This window comes from Littorina saxatilis, linkage group LG14, assembly GCF_037325665.1.
Source record: "Littorina saxatilis isolate snail1 linkage group LG14, US_GU_Lsax_2.0, whole genome shotgun sequence".
In the NCBI taxonomy this organism is placed as follows: Eukaryota; Metazoa; Mollusca; class Gastropoda; order Littorinimorpha; family Littorinidae; genus Littorina; species Littorina saxatilis.
The window spans coordinates 528393-540748 of record NC_090258.1 but is presented as its reverse complement, the minus strand read 5'-3'; the positions used below and the strand labels follow the sequence as shown (position 1 = coordinate 540748).

Here is a 12356-nt window from a genome sequence, read left to right as displayed (position 1 = left end):
AGGCGATAAGGGAAAAGTCAACTCTAGAGTGTTCGCAGTCCGTGAACCGTGTCGGGGTAGATTTTAGACGGGGCTTACGAACCTACCCGTCACACGCCTGTCACAGTCGCGTTCTGTATGGGCGCAAAGAGCCCCATGCACCCGGTGACTCGTCTGCTTTTGACACCCCTTTCATTCCCACTCCGGACACAAACTTCACAAACTCTATGTTTTACGGGACCGTTACACGCACATACCCACCCCCACTGTTCTGTCGCTCTTTGTTTTCCGGGTGCGCTTTTTGAGGTCGGAGGGTTTTGCCTTTGGGTGGATATTTAAAGACAAAAGCGAAAGGAGGGGACATTTTGTTTTGACGCACATCGCTTCACTGCCTGTCCCGTATGACCCCAGTGCATGTTCATTATAATGGTGGTCAAAGGGGAGATTGTTGGGGGATGGGGGGTGGGTGGGGGAGAGGCAACACAAGGGGAAGGTTTTGTGTACCAGGTGACAGAATTTCTCGCACAAAGCACAGCGGAAGAATATTTGTTTGTTGTTTGCTACATATGAACTACACATCCTGAACTCAGGTCAAAATGAGTTCGGCTCATTCTCTCCCTGACAGGATGCCTTGAGTTTCCAAGGAAACCGATTTTTTTTGTTTACATATTTAGAGTTTTTGTAATGTATTATTGATATAAGCAGATTCGCGATCGTCGATAATGATTTTTCATGGTGTTTTGTACTTTTTAAATTACAAAGGAATTGATTTGTAAGACAGTTTCAAGCGAGCTATTTTTCGCGGCTGTGCAAACAACTCTAATATGGCAAAAATGTCACGTGATAATCAACCGTTTGGTTTCGGCGCTCACTGGAGCAGACGATTTTTTCTGTAACCAGTTGACAGTGATGAAACCATATATTACGGTCTCCTTCCGGTAGCAGTCCCAACATTTCGACCTTAGAACGATGTCTTTATCATAACTGTGAAGAACAGAACGGAGATCACTGTCGAAGTCGGCCAATCTGCAATCATTTTCGTCTCGCGAACACTGATCTCAAATTTAGATCAGTGCTCGCGAAAACCATATGGGAGATAACTCTGTATTTTTGTTTTGATAGATTCGCGTAGGACTGTAGCGTCCGGTCAGAGAGACAACTGGCAATAGCCGTGGAGCGATGCTTATCAGAATGATGAATTACAGTCAATGTACATGGTTTTTGTAACCGTGGTATTTGTCAAGATAAGGTGGTTGTAAGACTACATCATCGACTAACCGTGGTATTTGTCAAGATAAGGTGGTTGTAAGACTACATCATCGACTAACCGTGGTATTTGTCAAGGTGGTTGTAAGACTACATCATCGACTAACCGTGGTATTTGTCAAGGTGGTTGTAAGACTACATCATCGACTAACTAAACGATCCAACGTATGTTTGTTTTGTTTTCAAAATATCGAATGAATAAACAACCTTACATTTACTTGAGAGGAATAAAGAAGCGAGGAACATAAAAAACAATAAAAAAAAACATCCAAGGATTAGAACAAGAAACAATTACAATCAGGACAAAAAGAGGTTTTTTTAACATAAGGAATAACAGTGCCCCTTTTCGGAGAATATTGCTGAACGCTGGTATGGCGTTATATTGAAACCGAACAGTTCAGAAGATGTTGCCAGTCCACTTTCGTCCATTATAAAGTCCGTGCCATTAAATCTGTGGGAATCTTGTGTCAAGACCAGCTGGCATCTAATGGAATTGCAAACGGTTTCTGTGATGCTCTTGACAAGGCCTTTCTACAATCTGTACTCCAAAGACAAAACACAAATTGGTCAAGAGAGCTGTGGTTCTATGATTTCTAAACTATTGGCAAAGAAAATGAAATGAGGATTGTGTGATTGTTTAAAGTTGTAGTCTTGAGTGCCACCAGAAGCATCCTTTTAGCTTGAAAATGACAGTGACAAAAATGGCCTAGTAAAGTTCTTGTTTGCAGACATGACGAGTTGATTGAAGCACATGTGTGCGTTTTGTTTATTTTGGTTACTTCGTTCTTAGTTCAGATGCCCTTCGTTTCAAGATGGCTTTCTTTGACTTCCGGTCCCGAGTCACCCAACTCACATGGTTTCAGACAACCACCCCCTACCCCGTACGCACCCCTCCCCCACCTACCCTCAGACGTGTGGGTTGTGGCACAAAAAGTATTTTTCACAATGACTCTTTGATGGAATTGAGTGTGAAGCACCCACCCCTGAACACAGTCACACGGCTTTGTGGCGAGGCAAATTGCATTGTACTTCCAACAAGTCAAAAGAAAGAGATGGAAAGATCAGCCTGTCCATGTGATGCGTATCTTGTGATCTTTGACCTCGCGCTCGTCTCGCTCTCTCTACATCCCGTCACTCCAGCTGCAGAGCTACAATCATTACCCCTCCCCGTCACCCTACCCCGTGTCCTCCCTCTCCCACCCCGACCCCAGTGCCCCCCCCCCCCTCCTTCCATAACACTCACACGAACACGCCAGATTCTCTCACCCACAACACACCAATTCCCCACAACAGTCTGTTTGGTTTAAACTAGTTTATAATCTTATTCGTTTTTCATTTGAACTTTATTTAAAATAAAATAAATGTTGCAATCAGGCCACGGGGTGCCTCGTTCTCGTGGTGGGGGGGTACCTTTCTCTCATTTGTTTTGTTCAATACATACCATCCAAGTGTAATTGACATAGCTTGTTGATTTTGTTTAAAGAATGATGCCTTCCCACATTTAAAGACCTGAAGAAAATGATGATACATTGTTCTGTTAAACAACGAGTCGTGCAAAGGGAGGTACATCTACAAACTGATGGAACAGAGAGTCTAAAAATACAAGGTCCAAACAGAGAAGAATTCTGAATAATAGAGAAAGGACAAACATCCAAACAGAGAAGAATTCTGAATAATAGAGAAAGGACAAACATCCAAACAGAGAAGAATTGTGAATAATAGAGAAAGGACAAACATCCAAACAGAGAAGAATTGTGAATAATAGAGAAAGGACAAACATCCAAACAGAGAAGAATTGTGAATAATAGAGAAAGGACAAACATCCAAACAGAGAAGAATTCTGAATAATAGAGAAAGGACAAACATCCAAACAGAGAAGAATTGTGAATAATAGAGAAAGGACAAACATCCAAACAGAGAAGAATTGTGAATAATAGAGAAAGGACAAACATCCAAACAGAGAAGAATTGTGAATAATAGAGAAAGGACAAACATCCAAACAGAGAAGAATTGTGAATAATAGAGAAAGGACAAACATCCAAACAGAGAAGAATTGTGAATAATAGAGAAAGGACAAACATCCAAACGGAGAAGAATTGTGAATAATAGAGAAAGGACAAACATCCAAACAGACACAGTGAAACCTAATAGCCGCTTTATACATAAAGGCGGCTAAAAAAAACCCGGGACGTTCTGGAATAGGACAGTTCACTTCTCGTAGAAGCTACCCGGTTTGAGTGCCTCGTACCCTGAACCCCACACCTCGTCTTTCCAATGCCAGGAAAGTAACAGCCTTCTGGGTCTCGAACCCCGAATCGCACGAAGCCCGAGCCTCATCTTGGCCGCCTGCCACATCCCGCCCTGCTTCCCGCCAGGCGCCGGTGACACGTCCTTTGAACAGTGCCTGTCATGGCTGACACTTCGTCCCCCTCCCCCTGTCACACTAGCACCCCCCCCCCCCCCTCCTCATGTCCCTCCACCTCCTCTGCTTCCTGAAGTCGCTACCCTCTCTACGCCTTGTACTTCTTTCTTTCTCATTGTGCCTATTCCTTCCCTGTTCTCTCTCTCTCTCTCTCTCTCTCTCTCTCTCTCTCTCTCTCTCTCTCTCTCTCTCTCTTCCTCTGTGTATCTCTTCCTCTCTTTCTCTGTCTCGGTCTTTCTGTCTGTGTTTCTCTCTGTCTTTCTGTCTTTCTGTATTTCTATCTGTCTTTCTGTCTTTCTCGGTCTTTCTCTCCCTCTCCGTGTCTGCTTTGGTTGGCCGATACAACTTGCAGTAAAACAGTTGAATGTAGATTAGTTTTTTTTGTTTCAACACAGTTTGACTCCCGCCTTTTGGGGGGGGGGGGGGTATACTTCTACTCTTGTAGGAACGTGCTTTTCATGTTTATTTCTGTTTTTATTATTATAATTGTTGTATCATGTTCAAATTAGGGTTAGGGTTATGGTTATTTTATTTTCGTATAAGTAAAGGGATTTTAACACAATTCCTTGAACCGTTTTCGTTTACATGCACGTGTGTACCCAATTGTTTTTGTAATTTTACCCGTTTTAGAATGGCAAATACTGGCTGTGTTGCCCCGCAGTCCGCCCCTTTCTCTCTATCACTCTGTCCCTCCCAGAACTCCATCTCCCACCCCACCCCCACCCCACCCCTTTCGAGACTGCTGCCTCATTTCCTTTTATTTTCAATTACTGCTGGACTGTCACCCGTTTCCTTCCCGTGCGTGTCACTGTTTTCATTTCTCCCGTCGTTAAAGACTCTTACAATAGTGTTTGACAGCATGTAGGACTGGGGACCTCTGCAGCGGTTGGCCTCCCTACACAATGCGTCTTGACTGTTTCCCAAATGTGTGATCATTAAGAATATGGGCTGTGAGATGGAAGTTGGGGGATTCTAAGCCTAACTGTATTGCGAACATATTTGAGTAAAATACATTGTGGTTGAAATAATGTAGCAACAGGAAAATAACAAAACACAATAGAGTTATACACAAATCAAAAAACGTAAAACCAAACACACAACAACAACAACAACAACAACAACAACAACAACAAAATCAAAACAAAACAAAACAAAACAAAGCAAAACACACAAAAGAACAAAGCCAACAACCCAACAAACAAACATGGGCACAAAAAGCAGCACTACTCAAATCCAGAAAAAAATAACCTTACTGAATGTAGTCAGTTTCGAAGATATTACTTAAACGATTTAGTAAACGGCAAATAAAGAACAGATTTAAAAAAAAAAGAAATTATGTACTGCTTTTTTTGTTAAAACAAATTGTTGGCAAAATAATATCCTCCTTTATTTGTTGTGGCAAGACTAGACCCTATAGTCCCCATTAATACGCAGACACATAGTTAGCCTTTAGTTGTTGTGGCAAGACTAGACCCTATAGTCCCCATTAATACGCAGACACATAGTTAGCCTTTAGTTGTTGTGGCAAGACTAGACCCTATAGTCCTCATTAATACGCAGACACATAGTTAGCCTTTAGTTGTTGTGGCAAGACTAGACCCTATAGTCCCCATTAATACGCAGACACATAGTTAGCCTTTAGTTGTTGTGGCAAGACTAGACCCTATAGTCCCCATTAATACGCAGACACATAGTTAGCCTTTAGTTGTTGTGGCAAGACTAGACCCTATAGTCCCCATTGATACACAGATACATAGTTAGCCTTTAGTTGTTGTGGCAAGACTAGACCCTATAGTCCCCATTAATACACAGACACATAGTTAGCCTTTAGTTGTTGTGGCAAGACTAGACCCTATAGTCCCCATTAATACGCAGACACATAGTTAGCCTTTAGTTGTTGTGGCAAGACTAGACCCTATAGTCCCCATTAATACGCAGACACATAGTTAGCCTTTAGTTGTTGTGGCAAGACTAGACCCTATAGTCCCCATTAATACGCAGACACATAGTTAGCCTTTATTACTTTGTTTCATTGCAAAGAACATCGGACTCTCAGAAACTGAATTAAAATTTCAAACATGATTTGAAAATGCTCGTGCAGCCGTGACACATCTGTCTGGTACTGTGTGTTTTGCTGAGTGTGATAACCAAGTCAATTGGTTTCGCCCCTGTTTCATAATTTAGATGGGCAGAAAAAGACGCTGTGATTTAATGAACTCATTTCGAAGGGGTCGGGTGGGGTGGGTTGGGTCGGGAGGGGTGGGTTGGGTCGGGTGGTTGCATGTTACTGAGATTGGCACAGCTGTATTTGAATGGTGTCCATTGACTAACACAAACTTCACTTTCTTCCAGTAGTTTTTGTTTTGTTTTACTATTCCCCAATAATTTCCAGTTCAATGTTCAATTATATATAGTTTTGCTAATAGCCCGACTGGAAGATTTATGAAAGCAAAAGAAATGTGGAAAAAGGCACGTACATGTACATAATACACAATATGTATCCTGTACATAGCAAATTTGTTTGCACAGAAATGTCACGACACTATTCCATTGCGCGTTTTGTTGTGTGAGAAGATCTTGGAGAAGCTACTTTTTGGATGAGATTTCTTTCTTTGCAGATCCTTTTAACCCATCGTATAATATATCGTATAATATATCGTATATCGCTGTGAAAATAATGTTCATCATGATTGTTTCTAAAGGTCATTCCGCGGCTAACGTATTTCCGTTTGTGTTTAATTTGAGTAAAGGTTAGTTTGACAAAATAATGTTTATTCAGAGTTAGCGTATACATGTGGGTAAAACTAAATAAAATGGTAGTTTTTGCTTAACGTTCTTTGGACCGATATAGCTATGATAATGTATATATAGCTATGATAATGTATATATCATTGCTCTCTGGGACTCATTCATTGCGTTTTGTATACATGTGTTTGCCTCTAAAGTGCTGTGTGTAATTGGTGTATGTTATTGTTGTGTTTTTTATCTTCATGTTTTAAAATTATCTCCACAACTTATAAAGTATACTTTTACACTAGAATTATGTTTAAACAAATCAAGTATGTATGTTTAACATTATTCTTATGAAGTTTTTTTACAACTATTTAGAATAGAACAGGATGGATGTTTTGAATGTCAATCACTGGGAGCAGTCAGAAGAGTAAGAATTCTGTTTTGTTCTCACTATCATTTGCTTATGAAGATCATGATGTTGTTCCATTGCTTAGTCAGTCCTAGAAATAATGTCCAAGACCTGTCTTACCTTGCTGTTATTAGTATTTTTGCCCTCTTTCATTACGATGCTATGGTATTTCTGTGGGTCTCCACATGTGTTTGTTTATAAGGCGGAAGTGACCTCCCCTTGTACACAATAGGCCCTCAGAGGAAGCCTACGGACAGACTAGAATAGAACATGCACATAACACAGAAGGTCTGCACAGCACACTCACACACAGCAATACAGCACACCGTCTTGTACCTCCTTCTGCCCTGCCGAAGTCGGGGTATCCTTTTTAATCCACCGAACAATTAATATCCACAGCCATGTGTGTCTCCTGCCTCCGAACACACACGCTACAGAGCTCGACTCGATGTGCGCAGTTTCGTATAAAAATTATTTTCCAAATTTCCCCACTGTGTTTTATAAAATAATCATATTATGAAAGCACATACATTCTTATCTTAGTTGTTATGTATTCATTGTTAGCAAACATCGGCATTATTCATGTTTTACTTTAAACGCAATCATTGTTATTTATAGATCACAGGCACTTGATGTAAGTAGGTCACACACGTGTAAATGTTGTGCCCAGTCCTTGTTTTTGTTTCTGTTATTATTTTAGTTAGCAGGTCCAGTTGAGCACGTATTAAGTATCATGTACCCACTACTAGTCAGTGTGCATTTTAGTTAATGGACTGATGATGTTATTTGTATGGAGTCGACGCACGTGCGAGGATATGTATGTGTGGGAGGTGGGGGGGGGGGGGCGCGGGAGATGGAAGCTTGCTGTATGTTATGTAATGTATATATTGTGTGTGATACGTGGAAATGTGATACTATTTATTTGCATGTATGATACAGGTACAAATGTGTGTGATACATGAAATGTGATATGAATGCTGTTTTTATATGTTATACTCTTACTTTCTCCCAAGCGCAAGACAAATTCTTCTATGAAAATTGAAGCCAATAAAATTTGAGTTGAGTTGAGTTGAGTATATAGCTATGATAATGTATATATAGCTATGATAATGTATATATAGCTATGATAATGTATATATAGCTATGATAATGTATATATAGCTATGCGTGAACGTAACCAATGGAAGAAATGAAAATAGCAAAACGAAAAACAAAACAAAACAGAAATTACTCCCCCCCCCCCAAAAAAAAAAAAAAAAAAAAACCCAATAAACAACAACAACACAACAACAACTACTCATAACCAAAGTTTGGGTTTTAAAAAATAAAAAAGAAGATTGATATATTTCATGGTTGCAAACTCACATTAGACGTTAGAAAAAGGAACGAAAACGAAAAAGGAACAAAACAATGATGATGAAAAAAGAATAAATTTCCCGTGTGGCGTGTAGTGCACCGACAGCAGAACGGAAACGGAAAACACGCCACAGTATTTGACGCTCACAACGACGTTATCCAAGAATGAGAAACAGGAACACAACGTCCAAAGGCAATGCTTTATTTTATTTCTCTCGTACAATTTTTATGTCCGGGAATTTTTTGGCACGAATATCACCAATAAAGGTTTCTTTAACAGTGGAATGCAAAGGGATTTTTTTAAATCACAGCGTGTGACTACAATTTACCTTATCGTCGTTTCAAGCTTTTGTGAATATTCTTCATAAAAAAAGATGCAGCAAAACTCTCGCGACAAAACAGCGCTTTACTTCAAGTTAAGGCCACTATCCCTTTTAAATGTTTTTGTCATGAATTCAGTGAAAGGGTCGTACAGCTAATTGTATTTCAATCAAAGGGCAACAGTCTTTGAGGAATGTACGCCAGCTCACATCACACTCCCTGCCAACTTCTCGGCCTCATCCGGCCGTTCAAACGGAAGATCATCGAATAGATCGTCCGAGCAGAATCCATATATTAGGTTTAAGCACAGCAAAGATCACAGGCGATATTCATTTGAATGTTTAGTCAAAGGTAACTGTACACAAATTATCCGCCAACGGTGGTATACCAACTGAAGTGAAAAATGAAACAAACTCAGTAGATGCAGGGCAAATGTACTCTAGACACACATCAAATCTCCTTCACACACTTCCCCTTATCCGCACACCTCCTGGAAAAAATTCAGGTGAACGCGTCTTCGCAGAAACATCCCCAGTCATAGTTTCACAGTTCACAGATTGCACATCCACCTTGCTTCCGCCGTGCACTTCCGGTGAAGGAATCCAACACATTCATTGGCTCAGAATCACTCCCGGTGAAGGAATCCAACACATTCATTGGCTCAGAATCACTCCCGGTGAAGGAATCCAACACATTCATTGGCTCAGAATCACTCCCGGTGAAGGAATCCAACACATTCATTGGCTCAGAATCACTGTCACTTGCAACAATCCTTCGCCGAAATCACTCTTGTGGAGAATTTGAGGTGAACTCAGCTCCATCCAACACTCACAATTGAGAATCGACACGTCAGAAAATACAACCACTTTACTCCCTGGCGTGCACTTCCGGTGAACAAATCCAACACATGTGTAAGGTCGGAATCACAAAACGTTCAAAATCAAAACTCAGAATTAATCCTCCTTCCAAATCAGGCTTCCTGCAAACTTGAGGTGAACTCAACTCCGTCACAATCTCACACCTCACACCACTCCACACATTCCCGAAGAGGAAAACAACTATGAAGTGTGCATGCACTTCCGGTGAACAGATCCAAACACAGTTGTCAGGTGAGAATCACAAAACTGTCAGCAATCATAATTCAAGAAACAATCTTCAAGTCCAAGCTTCCTGCAAACTTGAGGTGAAATCAACTCCGTCAAAATCACACATCCCACATCACTCGACACGTCCCAGAAGAGAAAAATCACGCTGAAGTGTGCAGGCACTTCCGGTGAACAGATCCAAACAAATGTTGTAAGGTGAGAATCACAAAACTCTCAAAAATCAGAAATCATTCTCTAAAACTTAAGGTGAAGTTCAGTTCATGAACAACACACAGCTGACAGCACTGGACAGGACGACCACGGTGAAGTGTGCAGCACCTTTTGCCCCACACCGGTAACAGACGACGTTAAGGTCGGACCAGGTGAGGCTCCCTCTCTCTCTCTCCGCAGTCTGGCACAAAGCTACAGCCCTCTAACGGGGCCCCACTTATATACAAGACTAAAATTGACCAATTTGAGGCAAGGAGTCATTTTCTCTCGGTTAGAACGCCATTTACCCCAACCTGATTGCCCCAAAGTATTAGTTTTGTCAACAGCCAAATTTGCCTTGATTACACGCAATTTTCTTCGACGCCCAGCCTTAAAATTTCATAATGGCGGCTGATTAGGCGGTTTTAACGCTGGGCGCTTAATTTATTTGACAAGACATCGCACTTATCGCCGCGACAAACGAGCACGCGCTTACTGAATCTTTCATTACCGCCATGCGCGGACACAAAATGCAATTGATTTTCCCCCCTACCTAAATTGCCGCCGCATGGAGTAATGACTGGAATAAAAGCAAATTAAACATTATTTTCTTCTCACTCGATCGGCGGCTGGCAAAAGGCCTGTGATCACCTAGCGTTTTTTTCGGGGCCGGTTCCGAGGCCTGCTCCATGATAATCAGCCTGTCAAACGCGCGCTACCTTGTTACGTCACAGCCCCTGTGTTTTGCCGGTGTCAGGGTGATGGTTAGCGCAGCGATTCGGACCGGAATAAAACATGGTCTGGGCCGCGGAATTGGGCTTTGGAAGGAAATGAAAATAAAGAAAAACACTGGAATCAAGTGGCACAAAACATGGGTTGGAATGCGGAAGTGGGTGAGAGTTCTGGAATCTGTTGAGTACGATTTTCTCTGTGTGCACAAGGCTTCGTCTATATGGGTATTCTGGTGTCTGCACACACTTGTCAATGAACTTTGCATCTTGTATGTGTGCACAAGGCTTCGTCTAGATGAATAGATGGGTATTCTGGTGTCTGCACACACTTGTCAATGAACTGTGCATCTTGTATGTGTGCACAAGGCTTCGTCTAGATGAATAGATGGGTATTCTGGTGTCTGCACACACTTGTCAATGAACTGTGCATCTTGTATGTGTGCACAAGGCTTCGTCTAGATGAATAGATGGGTATTCTGGTGTCTGCACACACTTGTCAATGAACTTTGCATCTTGTATGTGAGCGCCTGATTTAGTATATTTAAAATGTAGATATTTTCCATTGCCTCCAATAAATAAACGCAAAGGATTCAAGCTTAAGGAAAACAGTTATCTTTGACCGCTGTTTCCTACTTATGCTGATTATTTCTTTTGCGATAAGTTTTTAGATTGGAGGTTCGTATCTCATAATTCAAATATTACTGTTCTGGAGGTATCTCATTTCTTAAATATCAGTTTTCTGGTTACTTATGAAAGCTATAACACGTATTCCTCCCGATGCACCAAAGACTCAACTACGATCAACACACATTCTAAATGTATTTTGGGGACAGGAAAACAACTTGAGCAATGCATAAATGTGGAAACTTTGACGATTTTTAGCTGGTCAAAAACCATGAACCTGTTTCTATAATACAAGTTGACTAGATAATCACATTTCTTATTCATTGACAATTTTAGTAAGGTCTCTCTGTCTGTGCTATTGTCTTTGTCTCTGTCTGTCTGTATGTCTGTCTGTCTGTGTACATCTCTCTCTGTCTGTGTGTGTGTGTGTCTCTCTCTCTCTCTGTCCCTCTCTCTGTCTCTGTCTCTGTCTCTCTTTCTGTCTCTCTTTCTGTCTCTCTTTCTCTCTCTCTGTGTCTCTCTCTCTCTCTCTCTCTCTCTCTCTCTTTCTCTCTCTCTCTCCTCACTCCCACCACCCTCGATGTTGGGGTCTTTCTGGCTCTTTTTTCATTCTGGCGCATTCATTCCAACCCTATACTTTTCTAACGTCAAGCAGAACCCGGTGTTTTCCCCACTTGATCATAGGCTCGGCGTGGCAGGCTGTCTTTGGCAGGGGAGATAATCGATGAGGGAGAAAGAAGGGAAGTAACTCAATCTACTGTCCCACGAGGTAATTGAGGTGCTGGAGTAGCTAGCAATAGAAAGGTGAAGTGAGGGAAGGCCAGGGTAGAGGAGAGCAGGGTAGAGCAGGGTGTGGGGTATGGGAGGGTAGAGGAGAGCAGGGTAGAGCAGGGTGTAGTGTATGGTAGGGTAGATCAGGGTGTAGGGTAGAGGAGAGTAGGGTATGGTAGGGTAACGTATCGTATCGGGTAGGTTTTGGGTATATTTGCTTGGTTTGTTTGGTAGTTGGTTGATCGGTTGGTGGGTTGGTTGGTTATGTTTATTTTTTGTATCGCCCCAACAAACCTATATGGGTACCCGGGACTGATACAAGTTTGCTTCCTTTCTTTAGTTTAAATGACAGCAGTCCCCCCCCCCCTCTCTCTCTCTCTCTCTCTCTCTGTCTCTCTCTCGCTCTCTTTCTCTGTCACTCTCTCTTTCTCTCTCTCTTTCTCTACCGT

General features: G+C 41.7%; 1 protein-coding gene across 1 annotated transcript in view; it reads left to right on the top strand.

Annotated features, from left to right (window-relative positions):
• LOC138946830 (homeobox protein Dlx1a-like) overlaps window positions 1-12356 on the top strand; it is a 53435-nt gene that overhangs the window by 25210 nt on the left and 15869 nt on the right. The window lies entirely within an intron of this gene.